The 16,170-nt window shown below is 39.8% G+C and overlaps 1 protein-coding gene and 2 non-coding genes across 3 annotated transcripts in view; 1 reads left to right on the top strand and 2 right to left on the bottom strand.

Moving 5' to 3' along the window:
- The window catches only part of LOC148826642 (scavenger receptor cysteine-rich domain-containing protein SCART1-like), a 78,007-nt gene that overhangs the window by 31,115 nt on the left and 30,722 nt on the right, over positions 1-16,170 (bottom strand). The window lies entirely within an intron of this gene.
- Positions 230-342, top strand: trnal-caa (transfer RNA leucine (anticodon CAA)). Its single transcript has 2 exons — positions 230-267; positions 297-342. It is a non-coding gene; the product is annotated as a tRNA-Leu (tRNA).
- Positions 11,941-12,022, bottom strand: trnal-aag (transfer RNA leucine (anticodon AAG)). The gene has a single exon. It is a non-coding gene; the product is annotated as a tRNA-Leu (tRNA).

Here is a 16,170-nt window from a genome sequence, read left to right as displayed (position 1 = left end):
CCCTCTAAACACCTTGTGCAGCCTCCCGACAGACTAACAAAAAGCGCCTTTTCACCAACTCAATTTATAATACGCCCCTCAAAACTCACAACCGAATAACAATCCATCCGTATATTTGATTTCCAAGATCCATTCAAGGCAACTTGGGTCTTCGCAAGCAAATAATTTCAGGGAAGAAACTCAGTTTAGTCAACTACTGGTGCATTCAGCACACCACTTGCTTTTGCTTGTCAGGGTGGCCGAGTGGTCTAAGGCGCCAGACTCAAGGAGATGTTTCTTTCCAGCTGGCTTGGGTGTTCTGGTCTCCAACTGGAGGCGTGGGATCAAATCCCACCCCTGACAGCTTCCGTTTTTACCTCTCTTGAATTGTTCCAGTGCTAGCTGACAGTGAATGACTGAAATATAAAAGCAGCAGAAGAAAGCAAGCAACTCAGTGCAATTTGTGAGTATTCTGCACTGTTAAAATGCACAGGTTTTCATACTTTTTGGAATTCGTAGCTCAAGAAGTGACTCCTGTTTCATTTTCTATTCACCAACTCGATTTGCAGTCCGCCCCTCACACCTCACAACAGAATAACAAACGGCTTCATGTGCCACAGCATTCCCCTGTAGATTCGGTTTGCACTATGAATTAGGCGACCCCGAATGAAATATTTTAGTGTTGGCTCAAATGTGAGGAATTTCATGAACCCTCAAAAAGGAACGCTTGCAGAAAATGCCAGCAATTCAAAGCGTGTAGGCACCATGAACAGACCAATTCTCCAATTTCTTTTATCACTGGCGGTGCTTTTCGATGGCTCTGCATTAGAAATGAGAAGTGCTGAACTCTAAACACGTTCTTGCCATAATTTCTACTACTGCTGCTACTTCTTCGTCCTCGAAAAAAGAAAAGACAGGCATGTTTTGAGTCTCAAAATGATCTTCTGGATCCACAAGAAACATGTAAATCTGATTGATTCCACAGTATTTTGGATGTACTGTACTTATAACTTCCATCGAAGAGAGATTTCATCAGTTGCATGAAATTGAAACTTTCGACTTTTTGTCTGGTATTGAAAATTTGTTAAAAGAAAAACCATAAACAATTTTCTAACGAACAACTCATGAATTATTGCCTGGATCTATATTTAGCGTTCGGTAGTGATAACACTGCAGATATTGATTGAGTAGAAATCTATGATGTATTAACAGCTTTATCTGAAGCGAGAAGTCCTAGAACGCCATCTATGAAGTTTTAGGATTCATACCAAGAAATGCCTTTTGTTTCCCACCCCAACTGCTGCTTTGGCATTACACATTATGTGAACATTACCAGTTTTGGTAGCTTTTGGGCACGATTTTCCTAAATTGAAACTTATTACAAAATTCTTGTAAATCAGGACTAATTTTAATATCAAATGAAATTACTACAGAAGAAAAGGCTTAACTGAAATATGAATAAGACTATGCAAGCCTAAAAAGTAGAACAATTTAATTTCTATAACTTATTTTTTAATTTTTTTAGAAATTGTCTCACACACTGGAAGACACTAACATTTCTCTTTGTTGGAGTATGTGAATAACAGTTGAACCCCAAATGTTTGTAGTTGTGATTCTGTTAAAAGTCAATAAATCGTCTATCAACAGTAAGAAATTATAAAGAACGAAAAACATTGTTTTATTACATAAACTATAAGACAATGAAGAGAGTTTACTTCGCTTTTGTTCTTTTGACTTATGCGTTCAGATTCCGAACCCATCTGTGGACGGTTGTGTTTCTTGAATCTCTTGTAATCATCAAAAGTCGTTGTTTTGTGCTTCAGTTTTTTCTCGAGTTGTACCATGGATATTTTATGTGATCAATACTTTACATGCTCTTTTGCATTTTCCTTCACATACAGAAAAAGTTCAAGGTGTTCATGTCACTGTGCTGCACATTAACTCTGGACCACCTGTAACAGTAGAGGACGCGCAGTGAGGAATTCGTGCAGCTTTCAGCTCAGTCCCGTGTCCAGAGGGAGGACTCGCTCGCTGAATGATCTCTCAGGAAATCCCGGGTGAGATTCAAAAGGTAAACCTGGCTCTCTATGAATACGAGCAAAGAGTTCTCACTCAACAGAAGATTGCGATGTGAGTACAGTAATATAAAACACCTGAAGATGCCAGGGATTGAACCCCGGACCTGTGGAGCAGTAAGTGACTTGTAGCGCTGACATAAGAGATACTTACATAAAGTGCTTTTACTGACCATATTACAAATCTCAGGAAGTAAGGTCTTAAAACATTAGGCAGTAGTGGGATTTAAACCCACGCCCCTGAGAGAGTGGAGCCTACAATCCAGCATATTAGACAATTCAGCCACACTACCTCTGGCCCCTTCTCCTTTCCTCTCGTTGCTGAGTATAGGTGCCTTCATGCAATTGAGCCAGGTTTGAATCCCAGCCAATACATCTCCAAATCTTTTCAAATGAATCTGTGATCTTGTAGCACATCCTCTGAAACCAGCAATCGAAATTGGAAACGTCTTCTTCAACACTGAAAAGCTCAATTAGGACGAAGCAGTTGTACACAGGACAGCAGTACCGTATATGTTCTTGATTGATTCAGACTCGTTCTCAGTGGTTCTTGCTTACCAAATAACTTAAAAGCTGAGGAAGAACGCTACGAAAAATACTAATCAAAATACAAAATAATAATCATTATTAACCAGAAACAGCAGAAAAACTGGTCACATTTGTGATTATGTTGCTTCTTTGCTTCAGCAAGGTCAATAAAGGACTCTCTGAAAGTAGTAAAACACTAAAGAACTGCAAAACTGAATTCAAAATCATATTAGGAATTCTGAGTGATGCCTGCTGACATGCAATCCAATACGGATGTTGTCTTTAAATAAGAATTCTCTATGTTTCCCTGCCTTTTCCCTGGAGTGAAACTATTGGATTGAAGGAATTCTTATCACAGGTTTACAAGGTGCCGTTGATATTTGGATAAATCTATGAACTCGTGATTTTTATATACTTTAAATATCGGCCATATGCACAGAATAAAATGACAGTACTAATGATTTTTCCTGAGACGAAGCACAGCTTATCTTTCCAAGACAGCTGATAAAGGCAAGCCAGTGGATACTCTAGCAGAACATGGAAAAACGTTCAGCTTTGTAACCAACAAATTCCCCATTTAGATCTGACATGTGAGGTATGCTTTGTGATTGCTTGAAGTGAAACCCACAATCTCTTTGGAACTTAGACAAGTTATTTCTGATGGAGCGCTATGCGGAAAGACTTAATCAACTCTACCCCTGAGGATGACTCGACTTGAAAATGCAGAACATTAACGTTTCACAGATAATAGGAGCACAACCGACATTAAAATTGAGGGCGCATTGTGATTTGCACTGACTCAAAAGTGATCTTGGTAGACAAACTTCCCTGCTGAAGGTGGAAACAAGAATTTGTGTTGAGAAGAAGAAACACTTTTTTCTCCCTGCTTTGATGTTAAGCTGATAAAGTAGCTTTTAACACATTGCTCCACTTGGTGGTTGTAACACAAAAACTTCTAGCAGCGGTGGGATTCAAACCCACACCTCCAACGAGACTGGAGCCTTAATCCAGCACCTTAGACCACTCAGCCACACAACCCACTATGCCCTGTCTCTTTGTCTCATTACTTTCCCGGAGGAAGCCGGGTGGCTTTTGCTCTTGTCCGACAGTGGCGCTATGACTATGGAACCGACTGCACCTGCTTTTCCTGAGATGCTTCCCCTCTCATGGTGAGATCTCGACTTCTTTAACACCTCTGGATACAGTTCTTCTGTGGATCGGTTATGTTGGAGACGGCACTTCGATACTAAGATCGAAAGTGATCTGAAACTACCCAGCTTTCAATCTCTGAGGTAGTTGTCACTAAACTCGGACGTGATGTGCCGTGTGCCATTACTTTTGTTGCGTTCAAGAGTATTCGTTGCGTGAGCTCCTCACTGCATGTCCTGTACTGTACTGTGATTTCATTTAGAGTACAGCGACTAGAATGCCTTGAATGTCTATGTAACGAACAGTTCTTTCCGGACCCTATGCGGAGGACAGTCCGACGGAGTGGGGAGACACTAGGGAAACGTCATGCAGGAAAACGGGGCTGAAGACAAGGGGGCGTGTCCAAGGTGCGCTGGTGCACGGGGGAGGTGTGGCCGAGGCGAACAATCCGAGAGTACTCCTTAGGGAAAATCCAAAACACAAGGGTAAGTCCAAAACCAGGAGATCCATCAGAAGAAGGATTAAAAACCACGAAGGCCGGGTCGGAACCGGCGGACGGGGAACAGGAACGGGAACAGAGGTTAAAACCTTAACGGGACCAGGCGCTTCCTGGTCCCGGACTCGCACGATATGGAAATCAGAGCAGAGCCCGGATGAGCGTCAGCACCTGGCTTTTAAGGTGGGCTGGGGATAGGGAGCAGGTGCACAGAATAAAGACAAGTGAAAGGGCTGGAGCACCCTTAAGGAGGGGGGACTATAATCGTGACAGTCTATCAGTATGTATATATATAAACGCTAAAGAACATGTAAAGTGATTAACATTTCCTTGATATAGATTTTCTGATTATGTCTTGGCTTCATTTAATGAATTTCCTTAGTGACAGATCATTTCTTTCCGGTATTTTTTTCTGGTGCTGTTATTGATCGCATACAAAACATTATTCTCATAAAGAACATGTCACCTACAAAGTCACTATGAAACTGGTATCAGAAAAAGTTTCTTAATATTTCTTTTGATTAGGATGCAAGTGAATTTGATCATTAACTATGGAACTTCCCACAGTTGAGAAGTGTCCAAGTGGCTGTCAAAGGACAGCACTTTGCTGGCACTGTGAATAGTTGGCTAAAGTGCCTATCTAGTAAACAAGAGATCCTGGGTCCGATTCCCAGCGGTGCCTTTCTTCCTGTCTTACTGTACAGAATTTATCCTTACGGGCAAATCCCATGCCTTTTAATTCAGGTGAATGCAAGTGTTCGTTTCCTTTCTGGAACAACTTGTTTTGAAAGAAATCTATACAGCTTGCGAAAGATGAAACACAAATCGTGCTTATCAGTGAAGAAGAGGTACTCCCAGCAGGCCAGCTAATACCAGCAAAGTTTTTTTTTCACCCTTACCCAGAGAATGGAGAAAAGCGAGGCGCCTGTGGCTCTGCAGTGTAATCAGTTCGCGAGTTCGGTGGTTAGCTGAAAGAGTGGTAAATGGAGCTCGCCCCAGCCCGTCCTTATTCTTTTAAAGAGGATAAAAAATGAACTTCGCCGCCATTACTACAGATGCAGCCATTCAAAATGGGTGAGGTATTTCACGGCATACCCCGGTGGGTGTGTCACGGCATCACGCGGTATCACGCATTTCACGTGTGTCACGTGACTAACTATCCGGCGTCGCCTTGTAAAACCGCCAGGGGGAGCTTAACCTCTCATGTACAGCATTTGAGCCTTTAATTTTGAACTGTGTATTACAGCATGTTAATCATCAGTCATTAAAATGTTGGTATATTTTATGAAAGCAAGATTGCTCAGTTGGACAAAAGTACACAACCTACCTTTATCAGAAATATTTATGCATCAAAGCCTTTACTGAAGATATTACTAATAGTATTAATAATGGATGACTTTGGACAAGCTGTATACTCAAAGTATAATTTCTTTAGCACATTTGTACAAGCACTTGGAATCTGTCCAAGCCATACTTTGTCAGGCATTTTGTTTTACTTCAACGGGCATAAAAACTTCCTTGCTTTTAACAGGGCGTTTCATAATTTCTAGCTACGAAAATGATTTAAAATGCGACACCTATCATTCAACTAGAGCTTAAAATATCACAAGGAAAAATACACACTGGTATTCCATTTCTCCCTAAACATTGTAAGCTTCGAAGTCTTTAACTAACGTGATACCGGAGTCAACAAGCATACTTTTAGAATTTGATTAAAAGGGAATATAATATGGAATCGCGTATCTAAAGAATTTAATAACGGTATGATTATATCCGTGTACTGCGGCAGGGCTGTGTAGGGCTGTTTCACCTGCCTGATCACGTGAGCTGTCTTGTAGCCTACTGGTCTAGGTGTGTGACTACCACCTGGCAGGTTGTGTGTTCGATTCCAGCTGGTGCTGGACTTTTCATTTTTATTTATTTATTTTTTAATCGCGTAACATAAACATATTACCGTATGCAAACTGTACTGTATACAGTATGTATATGTATATTTAATGTCTTAACTGTGCCCGTTTAATTGAATTAAAAAAATTATTTAACACGAACATTAAGCTGTTTACATCTTCCGCCTGAGAACAGTCACCCGTTGCTACCCAACGCAGAATGGTGATTGGCTGACACTATCTGACACCCCTCTGATTGGAGAAAAAAGACGTGCTGGTCTGCTATACACACTGTGCCAGGAAGAGGATTTCTTTCTATTCAAAACGTGTATTTTAAAAGTTTAAGAAGTAAAAACCTTACAGCGTACACAGATTTCTAAACTGATCAGGATCGTTATCTTTGTCTTATGCATAATAATGTTCACCACTCTGTCCAGCAAATTAATAATAAACTTTATTTTATATAGCGTTTTAAACGAATAAGTAATTAGATTGCTCATAAACCTAATCACTTACTTTTTCTTTTTATTTAGGCTCAGATTTCAACTATAGATCGTATTATTAATAACCATAATAACAACCAACCAACAAAAACAACCATATAAACATAATGGTGGTGCTGGACCTTCCAGTTTTATTTATTTATTTTTTAATCGCGTAACATAAACATATTACCGTATGCAAACTGTACTGTATACAATATGTATATGTATATTTAATGTCTTAACTGTGCCCGTTTAAGTATTGAATATTCATATCTAATTTTACCACTGAAGGGAAATCTTAACATAAACATACGGTATATGGCTGGTCTCGGTACTTTAAAGAAAAAAATACACACCGGTATTCCATTTCTCCCTAAACATTGTAAGCTTCGAAGTCTTTAACTAACGTGATACCGGAGTCAACAAGCATACTTTTAGAATTTGATTAAAAGGGAATATAATATGGAATCGCGTATCTCAAGAAATTAATAACGATATAATTATATTCATGTTGCAAAAGAACTGCAACGGACATAAAAACTCCCTTGCATGGTTTCATTACAACCAGAATCGGTCTTGAGATATTTTTAACTTGATTTACAGTATTTGAGAGGTATGTCTTAACACCGATACTACAGTGCTTAAGTACTGCTCACGTATATGTTTCTAGGTTTATATTATGCATTTCATACGGTCAAATTACTTTTGAGCAACTAATAAGAAGCGCGAAACGGTATGCGTTTTACTTTTGTTTTGTGCTGGGACCCGTGGATTGATTAGAGATATCAAGTACATACAAGTCATTTTTTAAATGTTGTAGTTCGTCTTGAAAAAATGTTACGAGTACATCATCTATCAACAATTACACAGGTTTCCAAATTGCGGATTTTGGTTACGTAATATTATTTTCTAGATTTCACGTTGTGAATATGATGGGATGTCTGATGGGATGTTTCTAAAAATCCATCCTCTGTAAAACGTCTTCTCTAGTTGTCCTGCATATGTATTCGCTAATGAAGCTGTGTGTTCTGAGCCTGGATCTCTACATTTCTGTATGAACCAGCTTAGAGGGCTAAAGACAGCTTGTGTTTAAATTGACTTGATGTGACTTGTTCTGTGCCAAGTCACATTATTTTATAGCGTTTTTAAAGCGTTATCAAATACGGTGTTACTGTAGTTTACTGAGTCCCATGTCACATGGTCTGTGATTGAAACCTGTAAAACCGGTTTAATTCGTCACAGCCAGCACTCTTCAGGTGTGAGGGTCTTCTGCTCAGAATGAAACGCTAAAATGTTTGTGTATATTCTAATGGTAGTGGGGGCGGGGTGTGTGGGAACAGGTTTGGTTGAAATTGCATTGATCTATGTTCTTCACACCTGAAACATTTTCTCTGAAAGCATTTTCTTCGCAGTTTAACTGATCTTGTTACAGCATGTTACAGTTTACTATTATTAACCATATTAATTTTAAGTGCTTAATGTAAAATCTTGTAAAAATATATTTTCATTGTTCAAATATACATTAAGTCTGACTATCATAAAATAAGTTAAATACAAAACTAAAGAAAAAATAGGGTTAAATATAATTCAAAATATTTTGCTAACAATGTTAACTGTTTATGAATAATAAAATGTATTAACTAAGGAGTAGGATGGCACTGTTGTTAGTATGTTTTTTGTTTTGTTTCTTTTTCATAAATACAACAGTAGTACCTGATGTCTCAGTGGCTTTCAAAATTAAATTATGCATGCAAACCTGTGAACTAGAAAGATAACTAAGATATCCATCCATTATATTCCATAATATCCATGAAATATATGGCGCTGAAATACAGTATGTGTGACGCATAAAAGACACCAAGGGATTGGGTGAGCTCCCATCACAAAAAAAAAACTGCAAACCTGCACTACAGCGACCATAGTACAGTATGGAGACCTAGGCGTTTTACGGGAAGAGACAGGGTGCTTCTGCCGCCCCAGCTTCCAAAGAGCGAAGGGTAAGCAAATACAGCAGACTTCATCTGAAATACGCGATTACAGCGCATATTACAAGGTATTATTGCCGTTTTGAATTTTAAATTAAATTATAATTATTTCTTTGTAGCCTGTTCTTCAAGAAAACACCGCACGGGCGAAACGATCTACCACCAGGACAGTAAAAAAGAAAGCGGTAAGACGGAAAAAAAGAAAAGTTTATTTTGACTTCTGTTCCGCGACTGATGAATACTACTGTGTGACTTTATTTCTTACATGAATTATGTTATTTTGCCACAAGCCGTGGGTCTCTGCTCTCGGCCACTGGCCAGGGTGCCAACCTGTAGAAGCAGCACCTGTATGGAGACATTTCGGCAGCAGCGGGAGCATTAAGATGCATTACTGGGGAGGATTGGGAGGCTAGAGTTCCAGCAGTCAAACAGTTGAGCAGCTGTCTCCCGAAAAGTGCCTCTCCCCGCCGCACAGGCTGCAATGCCTGGCGGAAGCTCTGCCCCCCGCAGAGCACACACCGCCTCAGGACACTCCAATCCGGCCTCTCAGTTCACCACCGCGCAGGAATCTGTTGATGCTGTCCCCGCCGGCTATCTCCCCCCAGGAAGCACAGCGGAATTCACAGATGCCAGTGGGACGAATAATTCTCCCAGATGTCCAACTGCTACCCATCACCCAGGAGATGGAGGGGGGGTTGTACTTGCAGTGCATCGGCATAGACGGGAAAGCAAGAGCCGACCGCTACGCCGCCCTCGTGTTTCGAAATCTTGTGACTTTTGAAATTTACTGGGGGTGGACCACGTCTGTAAATTTCGATGGGTCCAGAGGCAAAAGTGCCTTGCCTTGCAGTCTCCGGGAAACCATTAGTACGATGCTGAATCGGAGATTCTCAACCCTTGCTGCGTACGACTGGAAAAGAATTCGTGATCGGATCAACGAAATGCTTCGTAGGAGGAGGCGGTCTTTTCCTCTTGTCTAACAGTCTGTCCACAAACAAAACATTCCTGTTAGACAAGAGGAATTGAAAAAAAAACAATTTTGTCAATGAAAACCGGTGTGTGTGTCTCTCCCTGCTGGATGTCCCTCTCACAAACTGCTGAATGAATAAAATAATTTTATTGAAAACGAGTTTGCGATTGTCTGGTCTTTAAATTCTTGAGATACGCGATTCCATATTATATTCCCTTTTAATCAAATTCTAAAAGTATGCTTGTTGACTCCGGTATCACGTTAGTTAAAGACTTCGAAGCTTACAATGTTTAGGGAGAAATGGAATACCGGTGTGTATTTTTTTCTTTAAAGTACCGAGACCAGCCATATACCGTATGTTTATGTTAAGATTTCCCTTCAGTGGTAAAATTAGATATGAATATTCAATACTTAAACGGGCACAGTTAAGACATTAAATATACATATACATATTGTATACAGTACAGTTTGCATACGGTAATATGTTTATGTTACGCGATTAAAAAATAAATAAATAAAACTGGAAGGTCCAGCACCACCATTATGTTTATATGGTTGTTTTTGTTGGTTGGTTGTTATTATGGTTATTAATAATACGATCTATAGTTGAAATCTGAGCCTAAATAAAAAGAAAAAGCAAGTGATTAGGTTTATGAGCAATCTAATTACTTATTCGTCTAAAACGCTATATAAAATAAAGTTTATTATTAATTTGCTGGACAGAGCGGTGAACATTATTATGCATAAGACAAAGATAACGATCCTGATCAGTTTAGAAATCTGTGTATGCTGTAAGGTTTTTACTTCTTAAACTTTTAAAATACACGTTTTGAATAGAAAGAAATCCTCTTCCTGGCACAGTGTGTATAGCAGACCAGCACGTCTTTTTTCTCCAATCAGAGGGGTGTCAGATAGTGTCAGCCAATCACCATTCTGCGTTGGGTAGCAACGGGTGACTGTTCTCAGGCGGAAGATGTAAACAGCTTAATGTTCGTGCTAAATATTTTTTTTAATTCAATTAAACGGGCACAGTTAAGACATTAAATATACATATACATACTGTATACAGTACAGTTTGCATACGGTAATATGTTTATGTTACGCGATTAAAAAATAAATAAATAAAAATGAAAAGTCCAGCACCAGCTGGATTCAAACACACAACCTGCCAGTTGGTAGTCACGGACCTAGACCAGTAGGCTACAAGACAGCTCGCGTGACCAGGCAGGCGAAACAGCCCTACACAGCCCTGCCGCAGTACACGGATATAATCATACCGTTATTAAATTCTTTAGATACGCGATTCCATATTATATTCCCTTTTAATCAAATTCTAAAAGTATGCTTGTTGACTCCGGTATCACGTTAGTTAAAGACTTCGAAGCTTACAATGTTTAGGGAGAAATGGAATACCGGTGTGTATTTTTTTCTTTAAAGTACCAAGACCAGCTATATACTGTATGTTTACGTTCCAAAATTAATATCGTTTATGGCCTTCACACGCGTTACAGTATGCTCCTATTCTTTTTATGCTCAGCTACTAAGATTTCCCTTCAGTGGTAAAATTCAATATCTACAACGGGCACACTAAAGACGTTTACAGTAAGTCTTTCTACGACAGACCAACGGACCAAGAGTGCCCCTGTCGGTCAACCAATCACGCACCGCGGTACCCCGTGTCATCATACCTGCGGTATCTGTACCGCGGTGTCTGTACCGCGCACTTTGAATGGCTGCATCTGTACCAGCTTTAAAAGACTGGCATGGGCACGGAAAAAAACACACTACAGATGACTTTTCTGGAACCGAAGCAGAGATTCCTTTATGAACCAACTGATAAAGCTCAGCCAGTGAATACTGTTAACAGAATGTGAAAGCACGATCAACTTTGTAACTGCAACCACAGGAAAAACAGCAAGAAGCAGGCTCCATTCCCCATTTAAATCTGTCGTGCGAGGCATGCTTTTTGCACGCATGAAGTAAATCCCACGATCGCTTTTGAACTTGGACAAAGTACTTCCAAAAGAGCGCTATGCACAAAGATTTAACAAACTCAACCCCCGCCGACGATTCGGTGTGAAGAAGCAGAACATTCAAGTTTCACAGACAGAAGCAGCACGCCAGCACAGCCAACATTAAAACGGAGGGCACACTACGATTTGCATTGACACAAAAGTGATCTGGGCAGACGTCGTTCCCTGCATAACGCAAAAAGTGGCAAAGCGCTTTTGGGTTGAGAGGACGCAAGAAGGTTTTTGTTTTGTGCCTTGATGTCAAGCTGAGAAAGTATCTTTAAACACTTTGCTTAGTTTCTCGAGAGACTGCCAAAAAGTAGTTCCCTCCCTTTCGTCTGAAGCCAGCTGAAAGGGGGTCTCGACAGAAGCACCTGGCAGTGGTGGGATTCGAACCCACGCCCCCAAAGAGACTGGAGCCTTAATCCAGCGCCTTAGACCGCTCGGCCACGCTACCCGCTGTGTGCTGTCTCTTTGTCTCATTACTTGCCCGAAGGAAGCCGGGTGGGTTTTGCTCGTCACCCGGCTTAGTGGCGTTATGACCGTGGAACCGACTGCACCTGCTTTTTCTGAGATGCTTCCGCTCTCATGGCGAGTTCTCGACTTCTTTAACACCTCTGGATAAAGGTCTTCTGTGGAGCAGGTTTCAGACCTCTGCGTACAGCACCCTTGATGTCATTTTATTTTTACAGCAGCCGCATCCGGAAAGTTGTGTCTTTTACGTTTTATTTGAACAACAAAACTACATACAATACAAATAAGAGCACATATAAGGTATCAAGAAAATCGTCAGGGGCACATGCTATAATACAATTACACTTTATGAAAAACGATTACACAAGGTAAATAAAGATAAGGTCCGCACAGCTTGTTCTTACATTTCGAAAGAGTCCGTAAATACCCCTTTACGTCTATTTTGAACTGTTCAAACGTAGGACTCTTCCCAGACCATTTCACTTTATACCACCTTCCTAAACGAGGATGCATCTCCTGTTTTAGAACTATTTTGGGCGGAATGGCTTATACAACACACCCACAGTATTCTAATGGTGGACTGCAGATCTGTGCTATAGTTCAGTCAAATTCGAGGGATCCAGCAATCGTACTGGATTTGACTGGGATTCTGAAATGTCTCTTGCAAAGGTATTCGGGTTTGCTTGAACCTTTAAAAAAAAGTGATCTGAAACTACCCATCTTACAATCTCTGAAGTAGTTGTCACTAAACTCGGACGTGATGTGCCACACATGTGCCGTGTGCCTTTACTTTTGTAAAAAACTGGTATCGGGAAAATTAAAGTCGAAATCCAAAACAGTAACATATTTAAGAGTAAATGCCTCCTAATAGCTAGCAAGTGCTCCTAGTAAGTAAAGTTGTTTGTGTCCCTGCCTGTCACGCGGGAAACCGGGGTTTGATTACCAACGGGGAGACAGCTAGTTTTTTTATGATCAGATTCCAGTCTTTAATGCTGTGTGTGAGAGTTTACGTAACTTTCCTTTTCTCACATTTTCTGACGACTATTCCAAAGGAGGGCCCTGTCAACTCCTAATACTTTTCAAAAATCTGCCTGCATGTTTGATTAGTTTTGTTTTATTTAGAAAAAGTTCAATATTGATCATAACTAAAGAAAATTATGATCAGAAACAAAAAGAAAATGTTGAAGATGCAACTCGATCTTGAATCAGAGCTGGGTGACATGGGCTTCTGTTCTGATATGGTTGTACGAGAAACAGGAGGAATCTCTTCTCTCCTATGGAGCATGAGCTGAATCAGGAATGAGACATGTCATATATCAACGCATGACTTACATCGTAAAACTAAAACTAAATTAAAAACTAACATTAAGTTGTCAGAGACATTCATTTATATACAAACAAGAGACAGACAAAGCAATAATTCTACATTGACTTGTCCTGCACTGATCAGACTAATTGAAATGGTCTGATTCAGAGCCTGTGCAGCTCGTGCTAATACAACAACGCCAGTATTGAACCCTCAGCACCATACTGACTACTGAGCACAAGTTCAGCTGCTCTCCAGCTTTGTTACGCACGTTTTTTTTATTGCAAATGGAGCTGATCTCCAGACAGTACAGTGTTAATTAGTCAGCAGCCTCTACTAGTAATACATCGCCCCTGTCCAAAATCTCTAGGTAAAAAAAAACACATTTTATACATTTGTCTGTTTAAAGATATAATCTCTTTAAAAAAGACAAAGGGTTTGTGTGTCAACTGTTTCACTTAATTTCGAACGCAAAGAAAAGTAGTTTTCTTCCAAGAAATCACACATTTGTCGCATCCTCCATACTATACTTCTCTCTTGTAGTAGTAAAGCATTTTGATTTAAACTGATCAATATATTAAATGTTTCATCTATACACTTACGATTAACATAGGCAGCCTTGAACGGTTTGCGTAAATCAAATACACAGATGGATTCAGAGTGTGCTTTCCAACTTTTGTGTAACATTTTCCTTTGATAGGACGGAGTCGTTTTTAAAATCTGGATTAAATAAAAAGGAGTGACGTCAGTGTAAAACAGCTTTCCTTCATGGGGAACAACAGTTGTGTTCCATATTTCTAATTATTTTGGTTTCAAGATAGCAATTTAGTATGAAACATAAAAGCCAGCTGGATAAATCTGTTACACGTCATTTACAATGGTCTTTCAACTAATAGCCCGTGCAGGGATCAAACCCCAACTGTTGGTACGAGTTGTGTAAGGCTCTGCAACATGCAGATGAGAAACTAACCTTCGCTTCTTCATTATATACACAGTGAGCTATATATGCGGGCCTACTGCCCCCTACGGGCTCTGTATTTGATTGCGGTACAAGACCGGCCATGGAGAAATGAAGTGAAGAGGGTGTGTTCATTAAAAGGCTCATAGTGTCCCTGGGAGGTCTCAAACCACCACCCTTTTGGTTAACAACCAAACCACAAAGACTCACGTACAGCTTAACACTTCTCGGTCTCAGTGAAAGTGATACACTCGGTAAAATTTCTGGAGAATCATTTGTCAATTTCCCTACGGGATTAATAAAGTATTATCTATCTATCTTAAAGGAAAATCGCCAACAGTGGCCGATATCTATTGGAGTTTTTTTCATTCTATACTGCAATTTCTGAAAGGTACCCTGTGAAAATACGAATTTTGACGAGAAGGGATGGACATATAAGGTCAGCAGGCTTGAGGAATTGGACCTTATGGTGAAGGCTGCGGGCTCAGCATCAGCAGAACCTGATCAGTATCGGTTGACTCCGATATACTTTGACAACTTAATTCTGGATTTAGAGACATTCACCTTAGTGTCGGTATACTAAGATGTTTTGGTAACGAGGAAGGAGGGACAAAGCAAATTGGCAGAATGTGTGCTATTTTGTTGACTACAAGTCCTCACATGCCAGAGGGTCAATATAAAAAAAATGTAACAGTATAATCTCTTGTACTTCACAATTTAATAGTGTCTGTTACATTGTGTCTCACACCTCAGTGTCAGAATTGTGAGACGAGTTTGTAATCAGGAGGGTGGGCCATAGCAATTCAGCAGAAATTGCATTCACCTTTTCCCAATGCATTCTCACATGCCATTTTCTCACATGCCATGCTCAGAGGGTCGTATTTAAAAAACGGTACAGTACAATGTCCTGAAGTTCAGGATTTTGATAGTCTTTTCCATTGTCTCTCACACATCTGTGTCAGAATTTTTAGACATTTTTATAACCAGGAGGTAGGTTCGATCACCCTCTGCTCATCCTCAGTTAATCATATAGTCTCATATGCCATGTTCTAAATGTTCCATTTAAAACTGCTATATTAAAATTTCTTGTAAAATGCAAGAGTTTGAGACTTTTTATGATCAGAAGGCAAGGTCGTGGAAAAAATGCAGAAAGTGAATTTACGTTTTGCCTTTGTCTTATTTACTCGTGGTATAACATGCCAGTTTGTTTTATTGTGAGTTGTGTTTCTGAAATGTGTTTCATACAAAAATGCAATTTGGACAGTCTCTACTTACATATTCCCCTTTACCGAGGAAATGTCCAGTAATACATCCGGATAAGTATTTTTAAAAATGACTGTAGAGAGCCATCTACAGGCGAAAGACGACATAACATCACAGCAGCAGCATTTAAGATGGAACGAAAAACGCAAAGCAGCAGCTGGCGAATAAGAAGCCAACTTCAGCCTCGTTAATGCAATAGCATTAGGTGAGGTGGAAAAATATTTCTTGCTCTGAATCTTAACATTTTTAGGAGGTGTTCTAGGACTTCTTGCCTCAGAAAAAAAAACTGCCAGTACATCAGTTATTTCTACTCCATCAATAGCAGCAGTGTTATCAGTACTGAGCCCTAAATGTAGGTCCTATCATCATATAAAAAGTTGAAAGTATCGACTGCATTCAACTGATAAAATGTATCTTCTATGAGAGTTATATCTTTATCCAAAATACATCGGAAACAAATTTGCACGTTTTTTGGGGGGGATCCTGAAGACTGAGACTCAAAACTTTTTTTTTTCCTTCTTTCCAGGAGGAAGGATTATTCAGATGCAAACATTGTCCCAAAATCAATGTACTCTCCATTGATATTCAAATCCTCAAATTCTTC

The sequence above is a fragment of the Atractosteus spatula genome, chromosome 10, assembly GCF_055471065.1.
Source record: "Atractosteus spatula isolate fAtrSpa1 chromosome 10, fAtrSpa1.hap1, whole genome shotgun sequence".
NCBI lineage: Eukaryota > Metazoa > Chordata > Actinopteri > Semionotiformes > Lepisosteidae > Atractosteus > Atractosteus spatula.
Note: the sequence above shows the minus strand (reverse complement) of the source record. Positions and strands in the feature narration are given on the sequence as shown.